Here is a 20580-nt window from a genome sequence, read left to right as displayed (position 1 = left end):
TCCTCACCCCTACCCTACTGTCTTCTGAGTTAGCCCTAGTGTGTTTCACTGGCCAAGAGAACAGGGCTTTGATAGGTACAGGGCTGTGGGGATTTTTCCTCTGAAATAGCTGGAGAACACTTGTGTTTTCCTTGGCACCAAGAACACATAGGGTAGTCTTTGGGCTGTACAGTAGTGTATACATCGCCTATGTATTTGCATAAAGTTTCAAAGCACTTTCTTGATATATGCAGTATGACAGCTGCTGTCACAATATATTTATGTAAGTTCTACACAGATTTTATAAAATAAACTTGCAAGTGTTTGTTTTCCTAAGGAGAGGTTTGTTTGGGGGATGGTGGGGATAATCACTTCATCTCACTAAAGAAAGTAACACACACTGACATGCTCCCTTCCCAACGCTACAAACAAGCTGGTGTTCCCTACTAATGTATGAGGCAACCCCGCAAATGTAGCAGGACACTGCCTTCCCATTTTTTAAAAGCCTGTTCTGTAAAAACCCAGCACTGATGGGTCTAGTAGCCACGGGCCACTGGAAGCCCCGAGAGCAGGATGACACAGGGGACTGTGACTCCCAGCACACAGAGTCCCTCCTGCTAACTGTCACATGCCCAGCCTGGCTGTCCATTTTTCTATATGAAGGACTTACGGAGACATGAAAGACAGCGACAACTCCTTAGCGGCACATGCTCTGTAACTTAACGAGACATCTACAAAGTAAGGAAGTTGATTCACACAAAGTTAAGGGATTTCTTTGTTGCAGGTCTTTTCTTATTCTTTACTACATGTGTTTATCCAATTAGTGTTTCTCAAATTTATTTGACCATAGAACCCTTCTGGCATGGCACATGAACGTATTCAGCTACAATATGTATACAATTTGCAAAATACTGATTGCCTTCAATATACTACTGTGAATCTATGCTAAGAATCTACATTTGTAGGTTCCTTCTTCCTTGAGACAAATTTCTTGGTGAGAATTTTTGGTTAAACCAATCTTCATATTGAGCTATCAACTCTATTTTCAAAGGTTTTTGCTTTCTTTCTATAAATAGAGTATTAAATAATGTTGTCTTCAAATTCAATTTAAGATTGTATTTTTATAGATTCCAAAAACCACTCTTCTGGTGATTTTTGCTTATCTGATTACTTGCTTCTTTGATGGATATTGTCATTCTCTGTGTTTTTGTTGTTTTTTAGGATTATCTTGATTTTTCTGTATCAAAAAATATAGATATATAAAATACATATATATAAGATGCATATTTTACACACACACATATATGTATATAAGAATTCTAGGCTTCAGATAGCCCTTTGCCAATTCTATAAACCAAGTCACCCTACCATGTCAGGCATTTCTTGAGTATTTATAAATACCACAGTATGAAAACTCTACCTCCCACATCCTCTGAAAACATAATCGGCTACAAATTCCCCAGGCAGACTCTGTGGTATATGTGGTTTCCATGCCTTTAAAAAAGGTGTTTGTAGGATATCTTTCTCCTGTCAATTTTAGCCTAGCAAATTTTTCCCTCAATCCAGAACTGTGGAAGGCCTTTAAAAGGCAACACATTATAAACAAATAGGTCCCTTTTAGACTACTCTGTAGGTAGTAAAAGCAGAAGCAAAGATGCAAGGAAAAGGCTTATTCACCCCAGGTAGCTCCCTTTGGGTGGTATCTCAAAGTGCAAAAGTGAGGATGAGACTGGGATAGCTGAGATCAAGAAGCAGAGTAAACAGTGGAAATAAGGCCGGAGCTTTGGGGATCAAGCCAGGACACCAAGCTAGGAGTAGCAACTAGCATCAGCTCCCCTCTATGCGGTGGTGTTTTGAACAGGAAGGGGTGGAGACAGCATGGGTTTCACCCCACCCCTAATGACGTGTGCAGTAGACACAGAAATGAAGATAATACCAACAGGGATGGCCATTTGGTGCAGCAAAAGGTGTCCCAACATCGCACTTCAGAATGCTCGGCTCCGCTTCTGATTCCAGCTTCCTGTAAAGGTGCACCCTGGGATGCAGTAAGTGATGACTCAAGTACCGGCCACCCACGCAGGAGACACAGAATGAAATCTGGGCTCGAGCCTTCAGCCTGGCCCAGCACCAGGAGTTGCAGGCATTTGGGGAGTGAACCAGCAAATAGAAAATCTCTGTTTCTAGCCCTCTCTTTTTGTCTTTCAGGTAAATAACAATAAATAGGCAAAAATTTAAAATATGTATATAAATAAAATAATATCAACACAACATCTTTTCCTCAGAATGAGAGAGGTTTGCACCAGCTTCCCCATTAATCTATTTGCATTCTTATTTAGGAATTTCAAATTTGGCTCCAAATACACAAATAATTTTGTATTTATAGTCAAGGACTGTGCATATTATTCAGGAATGTATTCCAGTGATTAACACAATAAACTTTTTCTAATAAATAACCACACGTTTATTGAGAGGCTGCAGTATCGATGGGCATTTACCTTTGGGACTTGAAATCCTAGCAAGCATTTTTCATGTGTTTCCGTAAGGAACATTTTATTGTCCATTTAATATTCCATTATGGGGCTGGTGCTGGCGCCGGCATGCCAGATGGGCGCCGATTCTAGTCCCGGCAGCTTCCCTTCCGATCCAGCTCTCTGCTGTGGCCTGGAAACGCAATAGAAGATGGCCCAAGTCCTTGGGCCCCTGCACCTGTGTGGGAGACCTGGAAGAAGCTCCTGGCTTCGGATCAGTGCAGCTCCAGTCATTGCGGACAATTGGGGAGTGAACCATCGGATGGAAGAACTCTCTCTCTCTCTCTGCCTCTCCTCTCTCTGTGTAGCTCTGACTTTCAAATACATATATCTTTAAAAAATATTCCATTATGATGGTGATATTCTTGATAATGAACTCATAATCACTTTTCTAAATTCTAATTCTAGATAGGCTAATTGCCATCTCCCCAGCCTGGGTGCCTATCCCTTCATCTGAAATTTCGCACTCAGGAAAGACAATGACAACTTGTATTTAGTGCACAGGTGTTCCTATCTGCCACTGCAGGTGGATACAGTCCATGTGCAGTGCCTCCTACCAGGTAAGCAATTTGAACTGGTGCATCAAGATTGAAGGCCAACAAAACATCTTATGAGCCTTTCTAAATGGAACCAAAGAATAATGGGAAAGCTACGAAAACTGAAAAACACAAGAAAAATAATTTGCTTTCTGTTTAAGCTAGACAGGGACTCCTAATGCATGCCACAAATGTGGAAAACAGCTTAAACCAGCAGTTTATAAATTTCCTTATCTCAGGATCCCCAGAGCTGGGGGTTGGCGCTATGGCATAGTGGGTAAAGCTGCAGTCTACAATGCCGGCATCCCATATGAGTGCCAGTTTGAATCCTAGCTTCTCCACTCTGCTATGGTCTGGGAAAGCAGTAGAGGATGGCCCAAGTCCTTGGGCTCCTGCACCCATACTGGAGACCTAGAACAAGCTCCTGGCTCCTCGCTTCAGTCTGGCCCAGCTCCAACCATTGTGGTAGTTTGGGAAGTGAACCAGTAGATAGAAGATTCATTTTCTCTCTTTCTCTTTCTCTCTCTCTCTCTCCCCCTCTCTTCCTTTCTTCCTCTCTTCCTCTCTCTCTGCCTCTCTAACTCTGCTTTCCAAATAAATAAATAAATCTTAAAAAGAAATTATTGACCCTACCCTAAGAATTTTGGTTGCCATGAGTTAAATCTATCTTTCAATATATTATACAGGAAATTAAAATTGAAACAATTTTAAACATATCCATTTTAAAACAAAGAAATCCTATTACATACTAATACAAACAATTCTTTATGACAAATAATTATGTTCTCTCCCACCAAAATAGTGAAAAGAGTGGCACTGTTTTACATTTTGCAAATCTGGTTCAATAGTTGGCATTGAATTCTCATATTTGTTTATTTCAATTCATTGCAATATGTTGTTTTGGGTGTAGCATATAAAGAAAATCCAACCTATCACAGATATGCAGTTGTCAAATAGAGGAGGGCTTACCTTGCTGTTTCATATAATTACATATGCTCTCCTCTGATACTATAGCAAAATTCAACAATTTTAAAGGTTGGTTATAATATGAAATACAAAACCATAATAATTGTTAATAATTATTATTGAATTAGTCTGTTGCATTAAAATTTATTGCACTATATTGTACTTTAAGTGGGTGTTTTACCCATGCATGAGCTTTAAAAAATTTTATTTAGTTTATTTGAAGGGCAAACAGAAAGAGATCTCCCATCTGCTGGCTCACTCCTCAAATACTCTAGGAGCCAGAGCTGGGCCAGGTTGAAGACAGGAGGCCAAAACACAACTAAGGTTTCCCATGTGGGTGACAGGGACCCAACTCTTGGACCCACCCATCTGCTGTCTCCCAGAATGTGCATCAGAAATAAGCTGGAACAGAAGCGGGCACTTCAGTCTGAGATGTGGGTGATCCAAGTGGCAGCTCAGCTTAGCTACTTTGCCAAACACCGGTCCCTACACTTTTTTTTTTTTGGTAGCACTATATGTTGGTCATTTATAAAGTACTAATTTAGGCAGACCTTCTAAATGTTGATATAACTCATCATACAGTATCAAAAGTGAATCACATTGAGTAATATGATCTCTTCAGAAAAGTCTTTAAGTATTAGAAAGCTATCAAACTCACAGTGACAAATAAAATTTTTCCAAAATTCACTTCAAAGCTCAAATTTTATCACTGGCAACAAATATCACCATTTGTTTTCCTTCACGTGACATACTCATTTTTTGTTACTTTTGAGAAAATGTCTGTCAAACATTCAAGCCTGAATAATGATAATTTCTCTGCCAAGTCATTTTTTTCAAGTAAAAATGGAATTCCATGAAAATAATGGTTGAATCAATTCACAACTCAAATTAGCATTTACTTTTCCTTTAGCTATCCACTCTATTTCAACATGTAGCAGATTTCTTTTCTATAGTTCCCATGTTTAAATGACATATAGTCAAGGGTAAGATTTAATAAATACTGATAAGTTTTAATTTCATCAAGGTCACCTTTACATGAAAATGAATTTTTTCTTTTTCTTTTGTTACTGAGAATGCATGGTGATGATTAACACAGGAACCAGGTGTTATACCATTAGTATAATTTAGTGTTTTTGCTTTGATCTGTGTGAACACTCTAGCACTTTTACTTACCATCAGAGAAAACCTAACAAAAAAGGCCAAATAGTACCTCACTATTTTGATTGAAAAAAAAAGTAATCTGGACTTCAGGCACCCCCCCCCTCCCCCGCGCCTGCCACCATGGTCTTGGGGACTCCCAAGGGTCCACAGACCACACTTTGAGAATCACTGACTCAAATGCTTCAGATTTTACATTCTTGAGGTCTACCACGATGAAGTTATTCTCATTACCATGATAAACAAACTAAACTCTAGTAGCACGTTAGGGTCATAGAAATGAACTCTACGGTCCCAGGGAATCATTGTACATCATCACTTACATAGGCAAATTCACTTAGCAGACCGTAATGCCATCTGGGCTATACAGCAAAAAAGTGCAGATCAACAGCCACCCACAGAGCCATCCAGATATGGACAATGAAAGCCAGAAAACACCCGTTTTGTTCCAGTAAAACTGTCAAGAATCCATATTAGTCATTTACACCCGTATTTTCAGGTATTCAGTAGGAAAAATAGAAAGGCCATTGTGTAGATAAAGAATGAAGTATGAGTCTCAGAGGCAAGAATGAGAAAGAACAGATGCTTACGTCTCTAGAGTTTGTACTTTTTCTATGAAAACACATCTGTCATCAACTTCAACTCAGAAGACCAACAAAACACTTGTATAAATAAACACAGTGGCCATTTTCATTTCAGTCCCTCTGAGTACTTGGAGTCAGGCAGAGGGTCCTGAAGAGCCAGCTCTCCCTTCTCCAACGTGCTTTAGGCACAGTGTTCTGGCCATGGTTTTAAGCACATCAGGATCCCAAAGAATCATCTTTAGATGATTTACAAGTGCTTGCTCAGAAGTTTTATACAAAGAAAACTGAACAAGAAGTTCTCATATCCCTCCCCTCTTCTAAAACCCTTGAAACCATTTCATCAAGTTGATCCACAAAGAAATAATCCAATGGGGAATGTGTGGTTCCCAACAGTGATGATGGCTGAATGTCTGTGCAGCCCAGTGAAGTCATCATTTGCCTCACTGACTCTCCTTGGTTTTCCTTCCCTTCACTGATCTAAATCCATCAACCCAGAACCAAAGCCCCAGCCTGGTCCCCAGGCCAATCAGGGAAAAAGAAGGTAGGTTGTTCTCTACTCCTAACCTCTCTACCCGCCTCCCAATTCTACACAGAGACTTGTTCCTGAAACATCCTGCTTTCCACAAGCAGTATCGTTCTCATTCTGAGCTGAAAGCAGAGGGTCCAGAGGTACTATTCCCACTGCTTCTGAACCCCATATAAATAACTGGATTAACAGGTCAAGGCAAAATGTATGCTTTCCTTGGCAACCCATCTGTGAGATTTAAGGAAGGGCAAACCATTTTTCAAGCTCATTTATAAATACCAATTATATAATTACATATAATTTTCATGAAGTCTACAGGTTCAGTTCATCTATGCAATAACAAAAATCCCTTAGTCACTGCTTGCAAATCACTACATAGTTCTATCTCCATGATTCTCAGAAATCCTGCATAGCTCGATACCTCATAAAGAATCAAAAGTCAATCCCTAGGCCACACATTCTTCCTTTGGGCACTTACTTCAGAATTATCCAAGTTATTTCAGAAAATTACATATTGCATAAAAACAAGCCCACCTATTCCTTAACAGTACCAAAAACTGGGTGCAGAGACAGGGATTTTAATGAGCAATCGCATATTCAAAATTTGTGCTATTCATAGTATCATAGTGGGAAGCACAGCGGTGTTGGGGTCTGGAAAGAGAAGAACCTGCAAAAGGGCTGACGTCATCCTCATCTGCCACAATAGGAAATCTGTAGGTGACAGCTCAAGCTGAGGAACACAGAGCAGTGCAAGTACATTAATGAGTAGTATGGAGAAAGACACCAGGAGAAACAGCTTGACAGCCTTGGAACTAGTCGTGTAGGGAAAAAGGACACTGCACAGGGGCAGGGGCATGGCACATGCCACATGATTAGTTTTAGTGTTAATTTTACTGCTGTTTAAAGCTTTGTGTTTTGTTTTCTAAATTCTTGTCTGCTCATTTATTAACCAGAAATGAAAATACAATTAAAAATAAAGAATTTAAAATACTGTATTTTTCACAATTTTAACTTATTTTGAATGGTGTTTCTTTTTTAAAAATTATTTATTTATTTATTTGAGAGGTAGAGTTATAGACAGTGAGAGGAAGAGACACAGAGAAAGGTCTTCCTTCTGTTGGTTCACTCCCCAAATGGCTGCAACAGCTGGAGCTGCGCTGATCCGAAGCTAGGAGCCAGGTGCTTCTTCCAGGTCTCCCATGCGGATGCAGGGGCCCAAGCACTTGGGCCATCCTCCACTGTTTTCCCAGGCCACAGCAGAGAGCTGGATCAGAAGAGAAGCAGCCAGGACTAGAACCAGTGTTCCTATGGGATGCCGGCACCGCAGGCGGAGCATTAACCTACTGCGCCATGGCACCAGCCCCAGTGTTTCTATCTTATTTTTATTAAGCTATGATAATAAAAAAAAATGATACTTCCAGGGGAAAAAAGTCATAGGAATCAAGGGTGACTTTTTTTCAATTTTGGCTAACTTTAATAAAATATAAAGTATACCAACATGTTAGTTAAATTCTTGGCAGTTTGTTTTATTAAATGAATAAAAACATTTCACAGAAACTTCTGTCTCAATAAAGTGGGCAAAATACTACTAAATTCCTACAAATATCACAAATGGATTCTAAACTGAAGGATGTGGTGGCACACATTTGGCAGAGTGGTTAAGATGCTGCTTGGGACACCTGTGTCCCCTAGCCTGGCTCAAGTCCCAGTTCCTTCACTGCCAATTCCAGCTTCCTGCCGGTGCTCACCCTGGGAAGCAGCAGGTGACGGCTCAAATAGTTGGGTCCTTGCCATCCATGTGAGAGACTGAGTTTTTTTTTTTTTTTTAAGGTTTTTTTTTTTTTTATTTGAAAGACAGAGTTACAGAGAGAGGTACAGACAGAGAGAGAGGTCTCCCATCTGCTGGTTCACTCCCCAGATGGCCGCAACAGTCAGAGCTGCACCAATCCAAAGCCAGGAGCCAGGAGTTTCTTCAGGTCTCCTACACGGATGCAGGGGTCCAAGGACTTGGGCCATCTTCTACTGCTTTGCCAGGCCATAGCAGAGAGCTGGATGGGAAGAGGAGCAGCCGGGACTAGAACCAGTGCCCATATGGGATGCCAGCACTTCAGGCCAGGGCTTTAACCCGCTGTGCCACAGTGCCAGCTAGAGATGAATTCTGAGCTCCTGGCTTCAGCTTGGTCCACCCCTGACTCTCATGGTCATTTGGGTACTGAACCAATGGATGAAAGACTGACTTCTCCCTCCTGCCCTCCCCCTGCCCCGAATAAAATGAGAAAAAAAAAAAAAAAAAAAAACAGAAATAAACATAATTACTTGAACCACTTCACAAATTTTCTGTGTGATAGCCACAGAATTCCTACTATGATGTCACAGCTTAAGGCATAATCCAGTATTCTCTTTACCCAAGCTTTATGTCAAAGTCGTATACCAGCAATTGGAAGCCACGTGCGCTGGGAGTCACTGTGCTTCAGTGCTGCTCCGCTGAGGACTGTAATAGGAAAATTTTCCCCAAGATGTAGAAAGACCAGCAAACTGCGACAGCTAAGCCCGTTATCTATCATTTCTTCCATACCACCCAAGAAAATCTAAGGCTACCCCATGAGGAGAATGAACTCAAGGCTTCCAAAGGGAGGCCACTTCCAGGAGATCTCTCCTGTGGAGACAAAGCCCCAGCTCCCTCAGGTGGTACCCTGTGGCCCTCTCAAACAGTCTGAATCTGTTTTACTGCTAGTTTCAAAGAGAATTCCAAGTTGTCTCAAACCCCCTCAGCGTGCGTCTCACCCCTGTGACAGGAGATGGGTTACTGTCCACTTTGACAAGGGGAAGTTCGGGAGGAAGCACGAGACAGCCACTGGATCCCTGGGAAACTCTTGCAAAGGAAGAGGCCAGACTTTTGCCAGTGTGATAAATTCTCTCTTTCCTTCTTTCCTCTTTTTTTTTTTTTTTTTTTTTTGGCAATCCTTAAAGTGCTGGGCTCACTTGGTCATAATCTTGTTAAGCGCAGCCAAATCTAAATTATCCTTGGAGGCTATTTCTTATTCCAGACCAGCAGTAGAACTCTGAAAGTTACCTACAACAAGGGTCTATTATTTGTCCTGCAGAGCCCCAAAAATGATTTGAATTAAATGCTGAGCTGGAGTTTCCTGGTTGAGAAAACTTTATGAAAGAGTTTAGATTCTTCCTCAAAGGATTTGAAGTTGCCTATTACTGCCTGGAATTCGAGAGTTCTTCTACCCTAAGAGACTGTGGACAAGGGGAGAGAAGTTGCTGGAGCTTCTTCCCTCTCTGTGAATTCCCCCAAATCTAGAATAGGATGAGGGAAGGCTAAATTTGGGAAAAGAACAGTCCCAGAAAAAAATGAGATTAGAACAATTAAGTCCTACTAAATGGTAATTTTTTTGAGTTACAAATCTCTAATATTTTCAAAACTGAAGCAGCCCCTAGAAGTCTGTAGATTGGAAAGAATCCCTTAAAAGCCCACCACGTGCTGATAGGGCTCTGGGAGTTTCTACGCAAGCTGGACAATTTTCATTCCGCCAAGATGCCTCTAGAAGCCATGGTTGATAAGCAGTGTAAAGCAGGACATAAATGTTTTGATGAAGGTCTTCACCATGAATTCTTGTGCTATCTGCTGCCTAACTGGATTTAAATATCACCGTCTCATGCCAGGGGCAGGGAGAGTCCATGAGAAACTAAGTACTCTGATGGTAGGGGCTTACCTCTCTGTTCACCCCTGTATTTCAAGCTTTATCACATTATCTGGAATAAAATTTTACAGGTGAATGGAAGGAAGGAAGGAAGGAAGGAAGGAAGGAAGGAAGGAAGGAAGGAAGGAAGTTAGTTAGTTAGTTAATTAGGGCAGATGGACAGGTGGATGGATAAATGGATGGATAGACACACCAAAATGTAATGAATACAGCTTCTTAGGGTCATCACATCTGCAGCAATGAAGTATTGAATAAGGGACCTGCTAAACATTGTGTCTGTGTGTGTGTGTGTCTGCGTGCGTGTGTATGCAGTTCAATCACATATTTATAAGCAAAGGAGAAAAGAATGCTAATCTGGTGCCTTCACTAAAGCATTAGAAAATGAACACAACGAAGGAGACTACAAAAACTTCATGCAAATGCATATTATGAAAAACACTATGCCTGGATTTCAAAAATTTTAAACTGAGATAAATATATCTTTAATTCCATTTTCACACACGTTTTTGAAAGTGTAAGTTCAAATGTTCTATAGTACAGTGACTATAATTCACAACAATTGTTTATATGTTTTATAAAAACCTAGAAGAGTGAATTTGCCCTTAGCGGTTAAACTTTGGGATGCCTGCATTCTATGTCAGAGGGCTTGGGTTTGAATCCTAGGTTTGCTCCACATTCCAGCTTCAAGCTAATATGTTCAAGGAGGCAGTGCTTGATGGCTCAAGTTCTTGGGCCCCTGCCACCCTTGTGGGAGGTCTGGATTGGGTCCCCAACTGCTACTTTGGTTTGTCCCAGCCCCAGCTGTTGCAGGCATTTGGGAAATGAACCACTTTATAGGAGATCTCTAAGATCTCTATCTGTCTCTGTGTCTCTGCCTTTAAAATAAGTAAATTAAAAAACAACTTGTAAACATAGAAGATAGAATTCAAAGGTTCTCAGTGCAAAGAAACGATAAATACTTAAAGAGAGGGAAAGGCTGGGGCTGGGGTTGGGGTTGTGATGTAGCAGGTAAAGCCGCTACCTGTTTGGCCAGCATCCCATGGGGAGCCAGTTTGAGTCTTGGTTGCTTCACTTCCATTTCAGCTCCCTGCTAATGGCCTGGGAAAGCAGCAGACGATGGTGCAAGTGCCTGGGCCTCTGCACCCATGAAGGAGACCTGGAAGAAGCTCCTAGTTCCTGGCTACAGCCTAGCCCAGTGCTGGCCATTGCAGCCATTTGGGGAGTGAACCAGTGGATAGAAGATCTCTGTTTATCTCTCTCTCTTTCTGTGTGCAACTCTGAATTTCAAATAAATAAAATAAATCTTTAAAAAATAGAGGGAAGGCCAGCGCCATGGCTCAATAGGCTAATCCTCTGCCTGCGGCGCCAACACACAGGGTTCTAGTCCCAGTCGGGGCACCGGATTCTGTCCCGGTTGCTCCTCTTCCAGGCCAGCTCTCTGCTGTGGCCAGGGAGTGCAGTGGAGGATGGCCCAAGTGCTTGGGCCCTGCACCCCATGGGAGACCAGGAGAAGTACCAGGCTCCTGCCTTCGGATCAGCGCGGTGCGCCGGCCGCAGCGCACTAGCTGCGGCGGCCATTGGAGGGTGAGCCAACGGCAAAGGAAGACCTTTCTCTCTGTCTCTCTCTCTCACTGTTCACTCTTCCTATCCAAAAAAAAAAAAAAAAAAAAAAGGGGAATGCTAATTATTTTGATGTAATCATTGCGCAGTATATGCATGTATTGAATTATCACACTATACCCCATAAATGTGTATAGTTATTAATGTATCAACTAAATTTTTAAGCCAGAGGTTAAAAATAACAATATAATGAACAAGAATCACAACTTACAAATGCTTTAAAAATTTGCCTTGGAGCCAGACTTTGGCTGCAGTTCTAGCTCAGTCATTTAATTATTATGTGATCTTGGCAGAGCTGTCTTATCTGACAGTGGTGATGCCTACTTCCAAGAGTTGTGAAAACTAAGCAGAATATCTCACATAAGCCTTCATAAACAGTCCCTAGCATATATAAGGTCCAATAAATATCACTCCTTAGAATCGTGGCAGTATAAAAATCATTCATTTTGATCAGATTTAAATTCATTAAGTCAGATTAAAATCTGAGAAAATCTGGAATTTGTTTTCAAAAACATGTTAGTTCAAAGTAGAACAGCAATTAGTGTCACTTAATCAGATAAAAGAAACCTTCATTACTATTGATCACTCAGGGTTGCCAAAAAATTAAGATAATAAATATCAGTGGTTGGAACTCAATGAAAGAACTAGCCAAAAATATGCTTCAGAAAGGTTTAAAAACCCTCTTTCCATATTTTCATTTGTTTTTTTCTAAATGTCTTCTACAAGCCTGTGATTCTACCACCTCAAGGTTTGGGAAGCACCACCCTCTACTTCAAATATTAGTATTTATGAAGGAATTAACAAACTGGAATGGAGAGGGCCGGCTAAACTAACCCTTTATTTACTTTAAGCCTCTCTCCTCTCTCACACGCATACACACACATACATACACACCTCTAACATATATGTGAATGAACATATGTGCATCATATATAAGAAATATATTTTAAGTTGATTTTACCTTTATGTATTTATCAGAAAAGAGAGAAAGAGAGAGAGAGGGAAAGAGAAAAAGAGTAAGAGAAAGAGAATATCTTTCCACCTGCTGGTTTATACCTGAACTACCTGCAATAGCCAATGTTGGACCAGGCTAAAGCGAGGAGCCAGGAGCTCTACCTGGGTCTCCCCAAAGATGGCAGGAACACAATCATTTGAATCACCATCCACTGACTCCCCGGATCCCATTAGCAAGAAACGACTGGAGGCAGAGTAGCTAGGACTTAAACCAGGCATGCCAATATGGGATGCAGGCATCCCAAGCAGCAGTTTAACCCATTGTGCCACAATGCCCACCCCAAGAAATATGTCCTTCAGAGAGAAGAAATGACTAGGTTTACCTGTTCTGGAAAGTTCATTTATAAAAGGTAAAGTGCCAGTGAAAGATCCATGTGTCCCAAAAAGCACACTGGCAACTGCCTTCCACTACTCACTGGCACTCCTGTGTGCTGTGCCACCACACACTCCTCTAAGGAAATATTCTCCATAATTCAGTGCAGTCATCCTTCCCCTTCAAGATCTCTCCCCAGACTTTGCAGTCTACCTCATGTTGTTTTCTCCAAGTATGACCCACAGACCACACACAGCAGAATCACACTGAGAAGTCTTAAGTAAAATGCAGATTCCCATGGAGGACCCAGAACTACAAAACCAACATCTCTGGGGTTAGAGCCAGGAAACTTCTTTCCAGCAAGCATCACATGTAATACTTAAACACATTAGAATTTGAGCACTGCTGATCCACACTGCTTCCAGAAATGTTTATCATCTATGCCCAGGGACATGAGACAGGTTAGAGATTCCCCCAAATCTGTAATTCCATGCAACATGCGCCCATCCCCTTAAGCTAACTGCTGAATAGCTACATTTGATTTGAGACAACAGAGGAGAAATACAGGAACTCCCATCCATTGATTTATTCCCCCAAATACCTGCAATGATTAGACATGGGCCAGGGCCCAAGACAGACACTTAGAACTCAATCCAGGTCTCCTACAAGGGTGTCAGGAATGTAATTACTTGAGCCATCAGCATTGCCTCCCAAGGTTTGCATTGGCAGGATGCTGGAGCCAGAAGCCAGAGCCAAGTATCAAACCCAGGCACTCTGATGTGGGACACAGACATCTTAACCACTATGCTAAACACCCCATCCCTAACTGCTGTACCTAATGTCCAGTAGACAAGAAAACCCAAACACTATTGTCTATACTACTGATAAAAGTCTGGTCCAGTTTTTTTCACTGCTGAAATCTTTCAGTGGCTCCTCTCAGCTTTTATGGTGAAAACAAAGGATGGAAGTCTCTGCCTGCCTCTCCCACCACTCATTTCTGCTACCCACTTCACTCATCCTCAAGTACCGCTAGGGTGTTTCATGTTTTCTCTGGTCAGGCCTTTCTTTGTACATTCTGTTCCTTCTGCTTCCTTTCTAAATTCTCCCAAGGTTTGCATTGGCAGGATGCTGGAGCCAGAAGCCAGAGCCAAGTGTCAAACCCAGGCACTCTGATGTGGGACACAGACATCTTAACCACTATGCCAAACGCCCCATCCCTAACTGCTGTACCTAATGTCCAGTAGACAAGAAAACCCGAACTCTGGCACGACCACATTCATTTTCCAAATTTCAATGTCTACTACTTTTACAAAACCGTATAGAACAGCTTCTCTGCCCGCATCTAAGGCTGATGCACCTCCTATGCAATCTCTCTGGTACCTTCTACTAGTCTCTGGAGCACAAATCACTCGTGCACAGCCTCAAAGGTCTTCATACCACTGTACAATCCTAATGGGCTTTCTGTCATGGTTACTTGATTTACTTAAATTCTTCACTAGAGTTCCATGAAGCAGGGACCATGTCTGCCCTATCCAGTGTGTAGCACGAAGTATGGCACACAGTAGAGCTCCACAAAGTGTTTATGAGTTGAATAAATGAACAAATGAATGATCCATATTGCCTAAAGTCCCTGAAATAGGAGAGAGATGCTTTGCACCTGTGACATAACTCCGAGGAGGAGACTAAACTCAGCAGTCTCCGGCAACTGTCCACGAACACTGCATGAGCTCATTCTCCAAGGACTTTGCTGAGGCTGAGAGTATGAATGATGCAGATGAGAGGAAGGAAAAATGTTTTTTAAGGTATCTTGTCTCCCAGAAGTGAAATCTGAGTTGGGAGTGCTGAGTAGTAGAGTCCTTGACCTTGGTCGTTTGACCACAGGACAGCTCCTGGTCTGCTAACATGTAGTTTCCTCTTAAGCCCTGCTGTCCATACCATGTGATTTATCAAGCAATCAAATCCCAAGCCTCCACTGCATACAAGCTGCTGTGGGGCTGAAGGGGGACAGAGGGAGATGTTCTTCAGTTTCTCCAAAGCTCCCTTCTGGACACAGTGATGCAATTCTGTGGGCAACCTGAGCTCCCAAACAAGATGCTCATTCCCCCAAAGACCAGCATCTTCCAGGGAGTAACTGAGCGAGCTGTCAAGCAGCTCATCCATGTGTGGGGCTTTTGCTCCTCGGTCCTCCGGAAACCCACAGCTTTCTCTTCCCATCCTGAGCACGGATGAAGATTTTACAAGGAAATCAGACTGAGGCCCCTCCTGGTGCACAGCTGTAGCAGACCTTCCTCTCACACCCAACAGGCCCCCCTCTGAATCAGGTAAAGCATTTCAATTCCAACAGGAGACACAGAAGATGAGGCACAAACACACATTCCTCCCCCTCTTTTTGGGGTGGGGGTGGGGAGGGCGCATGAGAGGCTGGTTTGTCACTTTACCTTCTGGGAACTTTTCTTTCATCTTCCAGATTTACAGAGGGGAAAGTGAGACAACATCCAAGAAAAAAATTCCACTCTAGCATGGTTTCTCGCCAGCATGAAACATCTCAGGAAGTATTTGTGATGAAGTCAAAGCAGACTTGCATCAAAAGGCTCTGAAACTTAAAGCATCAAACAAATGCAAGCCACGTTTAGGACTGGAAATGAAACATGGGACTCAGGCAGGCTCGCCCTGGTATCCACTTTCATCTCTCCACTTTTGTGAGGTGTGTAGAACTCTGCCAGAGCCTTTCAAAGCTGACAATCGGATTCAAACATGGCTTTTCGAAATGAGGATCTGAAGGCTGTAAAACTAAATCCACCTTCAATGCTAGATCTCTGCTTGCTCATTCTAACTTTAAAAGACTAGAACCATACAAGGCTTCTCGATGTGGACGAAAGTCAAGATCTCCCTTCACATTTTAGGGCGGTGGGAAGGGGATGTGGTCAGGGGAGCAGGCTTCCACTTGGCTGCTAAGAGAGGAAATGTTCCTCTATATTCCCAGATCTCTTCTTTGAAGTCACCTAATTTTCCACAGCCCATAATGATGGCCTTTAAACCATTATGTTCTCTATTTTCTTCTAGCAAGGAAGGAGACTGCATGTGGTTGCTGGTTGACTCCAAACTCAGTAAACACAGCTCAGGACACAGAGGCTTCAGATCCCATCACTCCAGCAGATCTGAAGCCAAACTGAAGCAAAGCCACCCTTGCCCAATACTCCTTTATAAAGCTCAGCTAGTGCCTTTTGTTGACAAATTTAGTATCTTTGGCAGAAACATTAAACAGAGAACCTGGATTTCCCAAGACAAAGCAACACAGGCACTACTGAGGTTAAAACACATAGAATAGGGGCTGGCGCCGTGGCACACTAGGTTAATCCTCCGCCCGCAGCGCCGGCATCCCATGTGGGCGCCAGTTCTAGTCCCAGCTGCTCCTCTTCCAGTCCAGCTCTCTGCTGTGGCCTGGAATAACACTGGAGGATGGCCCAAGTGCTTGGGCTCCTGCACCCGCATGGGAGACCAGGAAGAAACTCCTGGCTCCTGGCTTCGGATGGGCGTAGCTCTGGCCGTTGCAGCCATTTGAAGAGTGAACCAATGGAGGGAGGACCCTTTCTCTCTGTCTCTCTCACTTTCTGTAAACTCTACCTGTCAAATAAATAAATAAAATATCTAAAAAAAAAAAAAACATGTAGAATAACAATAGGTTAGACATGCAGCACATCTATGCCAATCAAGAATGGGCTACCCTTTAGCTTGCTGGTCCTCCTGCCACAGACCAGCAGTGTCAGCATCAGCCAGGAACTCAGCACAGCGTGGGTTCTGAGATCCCACTCCAGACCTGTTAAACCCAGACGAGGGGTGAGGTCCAGGAATGTGTGTTTTAACAATTAGTTAGGGAGATTAAAGTCTGAGAATTACTTCTTAACTCAAGGGTCCCCAAACCTAGCTAATCATTAGCATCACAAGGCAGCATTTTAAAACTTTCTAATCCAGAGTACCACCTTGAACCTATCATATTAGTCAGCTTTTTGTGACTATAATGAAATAGCCAAGGTAAGTTAACTTTATAAAGACAAGACGTTTAATTTGCTCATTGTTACAGAGGTTCAGGATTGAAGCACCTCATCTGGCAAGGTCTTCATGCTGGAAGAGTTCCAAGTCAATGCAGAGCATCGCTTGGCAACAGCCAGGCAGTTTACCTGTGTGTGTCTCTATCTCTGTCCTTATAAAGCTGCCAGCATTCGACCATAGGGGCTCCGCCCTAACAACGTAATCCAAACCAACCATTTGTCAAAGACCCCTCCTCCAGACACCATGACTGAACTGTTTCCACCCTCTCAGCTCCATTAACTTATGACTTTTGGATTTAAACCCCTATATGGATTCAGAGACCAAATCATTCTTCAAACCACAGCACCTACTGAATTAGAATTTCCCCATGTTCAGTGATGAGCTTTCCACAATCACCACTGAATAACTCATTCTACTCAACCAGCAGGGTCATCAGAAAACCCCCTGGAGTGATTGGTATTCCATGGGGATGCTGACAACTTTTTAATTCCTGGTTCTAGATTCTTTAGAAACTAGACTGTGCTTCTCCTAGTCTCGGCCATGTCCCCCAGATTCCTTCTGAGTATAATATCACCTTTATTTCTGACTTAAAATGAAGTTGACTCTTGTTACTTGTCATAAGACAAGAAGTAACATTAAAGAACACCTACATTTAGGCCAGCGCCGTGGCTCACTAGGCTAATCCTCCGCCTTGTGGCGCTGGCACACTGGGTTCTAGTCCCAGTCGGGGCGCCAGATTCTGTCCCGGTTGCCCCTCTTCCAGGCCAGCTTTCTGCTGTGGCCAGGGAGTGCAGTGGAGGATGGCCCAAGTGCTTGGGCCCTGCACTCCATGGGAGACCAGGAGAAGCACCTGGCTCCTGCCTTCGGATAGGCGCGGGCGCGCCGGCCGCGGTGGCCATTGGAGGGTGAGCCAACGGCAAAGGAAGACCTTTCTCTCTGTCTCTCTCTCTCTCTCACTGTCTACTCTGCCTGTCAAAAAAAAAAAAAAAAAAAAAAAAAAGAACACCTACATTTAAACTACAAACTGTAAATTTGCAATAAATATTTACTAGGTGATAAATATCCTTGTAGCTTCTACCCTATCTACCCACAAAAAAAATCTTCCCTAAAAGTGTTGGAAGAATGCATTCAGCATGGGGGTTGCAAGAAAAACATGGACGATTTCGATGAAAGGGGATTTACTCAGATAAAACTTCAAAACCGGAAGCCACACAAAACAATACATTATGAAGAATTTAATATCCAATACAGGTGAGGTGATTAAAAGACAAGCCAGTCCCTGAAAATAAATGTGAATCTCGGTTCAAGTACTAAAAGAAACTGCAGATATGACCTTAGAATGCAGTCAGTAACCTAAGAAATCACGCAGAGTAGACAAACCGTAGCAAACAGAACAAGAGTGAATACTGTGCTAATTTTGAAAGGAAAGTTGAATTTCAGAAACTTCAGACCACTGAGGTTTAACAATTTGCTGTGGAAAGTTTTAAGGCAATGCATTTGAACAGGTTTGAACATTCAGTGGAAAAAATCAAGTGACAGTGAGCACATGAAACTATTATTTAAGATTCAATCACAGCCAAAAACCCTTCTCAGGCCTATTTTACATAATTACTGGTGATCAAAGAATATTTGAGCTTTGCTATCTTTATATCAGTAAAGCAATTGGAAAGCATCCCATTATGTTCCTGGTAAGAGGTTAAAAATGTGTGGGATAAAGAACAAATACCACCCACAAGTTTTTATCAGGACAATATGATCAGATAGATTAGGATCCTAATTGAGTTTTCTTTATAAGCCTTAAAGTTTGACAGTGTTCTCTCATTTCCCCTTTTCTCCCCCTGATTCTTTTTTTCTAGTTTTCCAAAGTCACATCTGAATGAAACACCAAAGCCACTACCCTGAAACGCTGCCATTTCGACTCATAAAAATGTGTGATTTTCCAGGTGCATTGTGCTCAACATGGGGGCACACTCAGTTCCCTCCACTTGAGCACCACTGTGTGGAGCAGGGTCTAGGAGCTCTGGATTCAGAAAATATGCCCCATGAGTCAGCCCCTCACATTTAGAGAGCTCCATCCTCAATAGATGTCCTCTTGGGTCAGAACTAGCAGACAATGAAGAAAAACCATTACTGTAATAGATCGAATATTTCATGTACTCAACAGCAAAAGGAATGTGCATTTCCCCATTTATAACTAAATAAACTCTTTTGTTTGCTGCTTGTTACATTTCTGTAATGGGAAGTTGGAAGCTCTTATTATAGGCAGCAACTGTTGAACTGCCTGGACCCACATACATTTTCAGGCTGTTAGGTACACTAATCATTCCTCTCTAACCTCAAATTCTCCGTAGATAAAATCCTCATAGTCATGGATTTACTTCATTGATAACAGCATCAATTGCTAACAGTAAACATTTTCATACACCTCATCACATGTTAGGAACACTCCCAAACATTTTGAACAAATCATGTGATCTTGCCCATCACTGTGAAATACAATTATTGTTCTTTTTACAGAAGCAGGAACAAAGGCACAGAGCAGTTAAGTAATGAGTCAAAGGTCACACAGGTAATTCGTGGTGGAATATGAATTCAAAGCCAGGAAAGCTGGCTCTAGAATCCAGTTTTCTTCACCTGTTACATTTAACTTGTGTCTACTTTTGTGTTTGTCCCTTACCCTAAAAGATTTTGAGCACATTTAGACAGATCTTCAGAATACAATTAGTCATGACATAAGAAATGTGAAACGAGAGATCTCTACCGTGAGATCATGAGGTTATTCAATATTCCGCCTCTCCTATAGGAAAAGAGCCATTACAGGAGATAGAAACACTGGACATAACGACTAGGAAAGAAAAGGCTGCAAGCATTCTTATTTAAAAAGAGAAAAACTGGCAATGTGACAGTAGAGTTAATAATGAATAAAAATGAATCATTAGACACCTATTCTTTTAATGTAAAATGTATAAAACACAAAGAATCTTCAAGAAGTTCATGGGTATTGTGAAAAAACTATGCGTACATTTCAAAATTGTTTTGCACCAAAATAAACTTATCATTTCATTTCATTTTTTCATGAACTTTCTTGACAAACCCTGAAGTACAGATATTCTATCATGCTGAACTGATGATTTTGAAATATTTATAAAGGTTTCTGGAAGTTTACTTACAACCTCAGTGCCCTAATATCATTTTCCTATAAGACCTTAAGTTGCCCAGCCATGAATTCTTATACTGTAGGTGTTTTCAGGGCCCGAGTCTCCACAGATGGGGAGGAAATTCATCCTCCACGGTACTGGCCTGGCACAGTGCTGTACAGTACGGCGAGGACACTTCACATACCAGCAGGTATGAATGGGCTGCTTTGACTAGCTGGAATTCACCGTATCACAATGATGCCTTCAAGGGCCATTGAACTGGGACACAGGGATACCTCACACACATTCACACAGCACAGAACATCTCACTTAAAGGACTCCCACTTCTCTCTTGGCCCCCTAATATTAATGCCATCCTGTGCATTCAAGGAAGCTTCTCCTCATCTGTCTCTTGGCTGAAAACACTGGTAAGCTGCTCCACATGTCTGACCACACTGC

The 20580-nt window shown here is 42.1% G+C and overlaps 1 protein-coding gene and 1 long non-coding RNA gene across 5 annotated transcripts in view; one reads left to right on the top strand and one right to left on the bottom strand.

Annotated features, from left to right (window-relative positions):
* Nucleotides 1-20580, bottom strand: part of BMPER (BMP binding endothelial regulator) — a 504101-nt gene that overhangs the window by 145364 nt on the left and 338157 nt on the right. The window lies entirely within an intron of this gene.
* LOC138845869 (uncharacterized) lies at nt 1190-19190 on the top strand. Of its 2 annotated transcripts, XR_011383135.1 has the most exons (3): nt 1190-3067; nt 15402-15638; nt 18841-19190. It is a non-coding gene; the product is annotated as an uncharacterized lncRNA (long non-coding RNA). The 2 variants fall into 2 exon arrangements; XR_011383134.1 differs by lacking the exon at nt 18841-19190 and having other exon boundaries at nt 15402-16597.

This window comes from Oryctolagus cuniculus, chromosome 16 (assembly GCF_964237555.1).
Source record: "Oryctolagus cuniculus chromosome 16, mOryCun1.1, whole genome shotgun sequence".
Classification (NCBI taxonomy): Eukaryota; Metazoa; Chordata; class Mammalia; order Lagomorpha; family Leporidae; genus Oryctolagus; species Oryctolagus cuniculus.
This window is presented reverse-complemented; position numbering and strand designations above follow the sequence as displayed.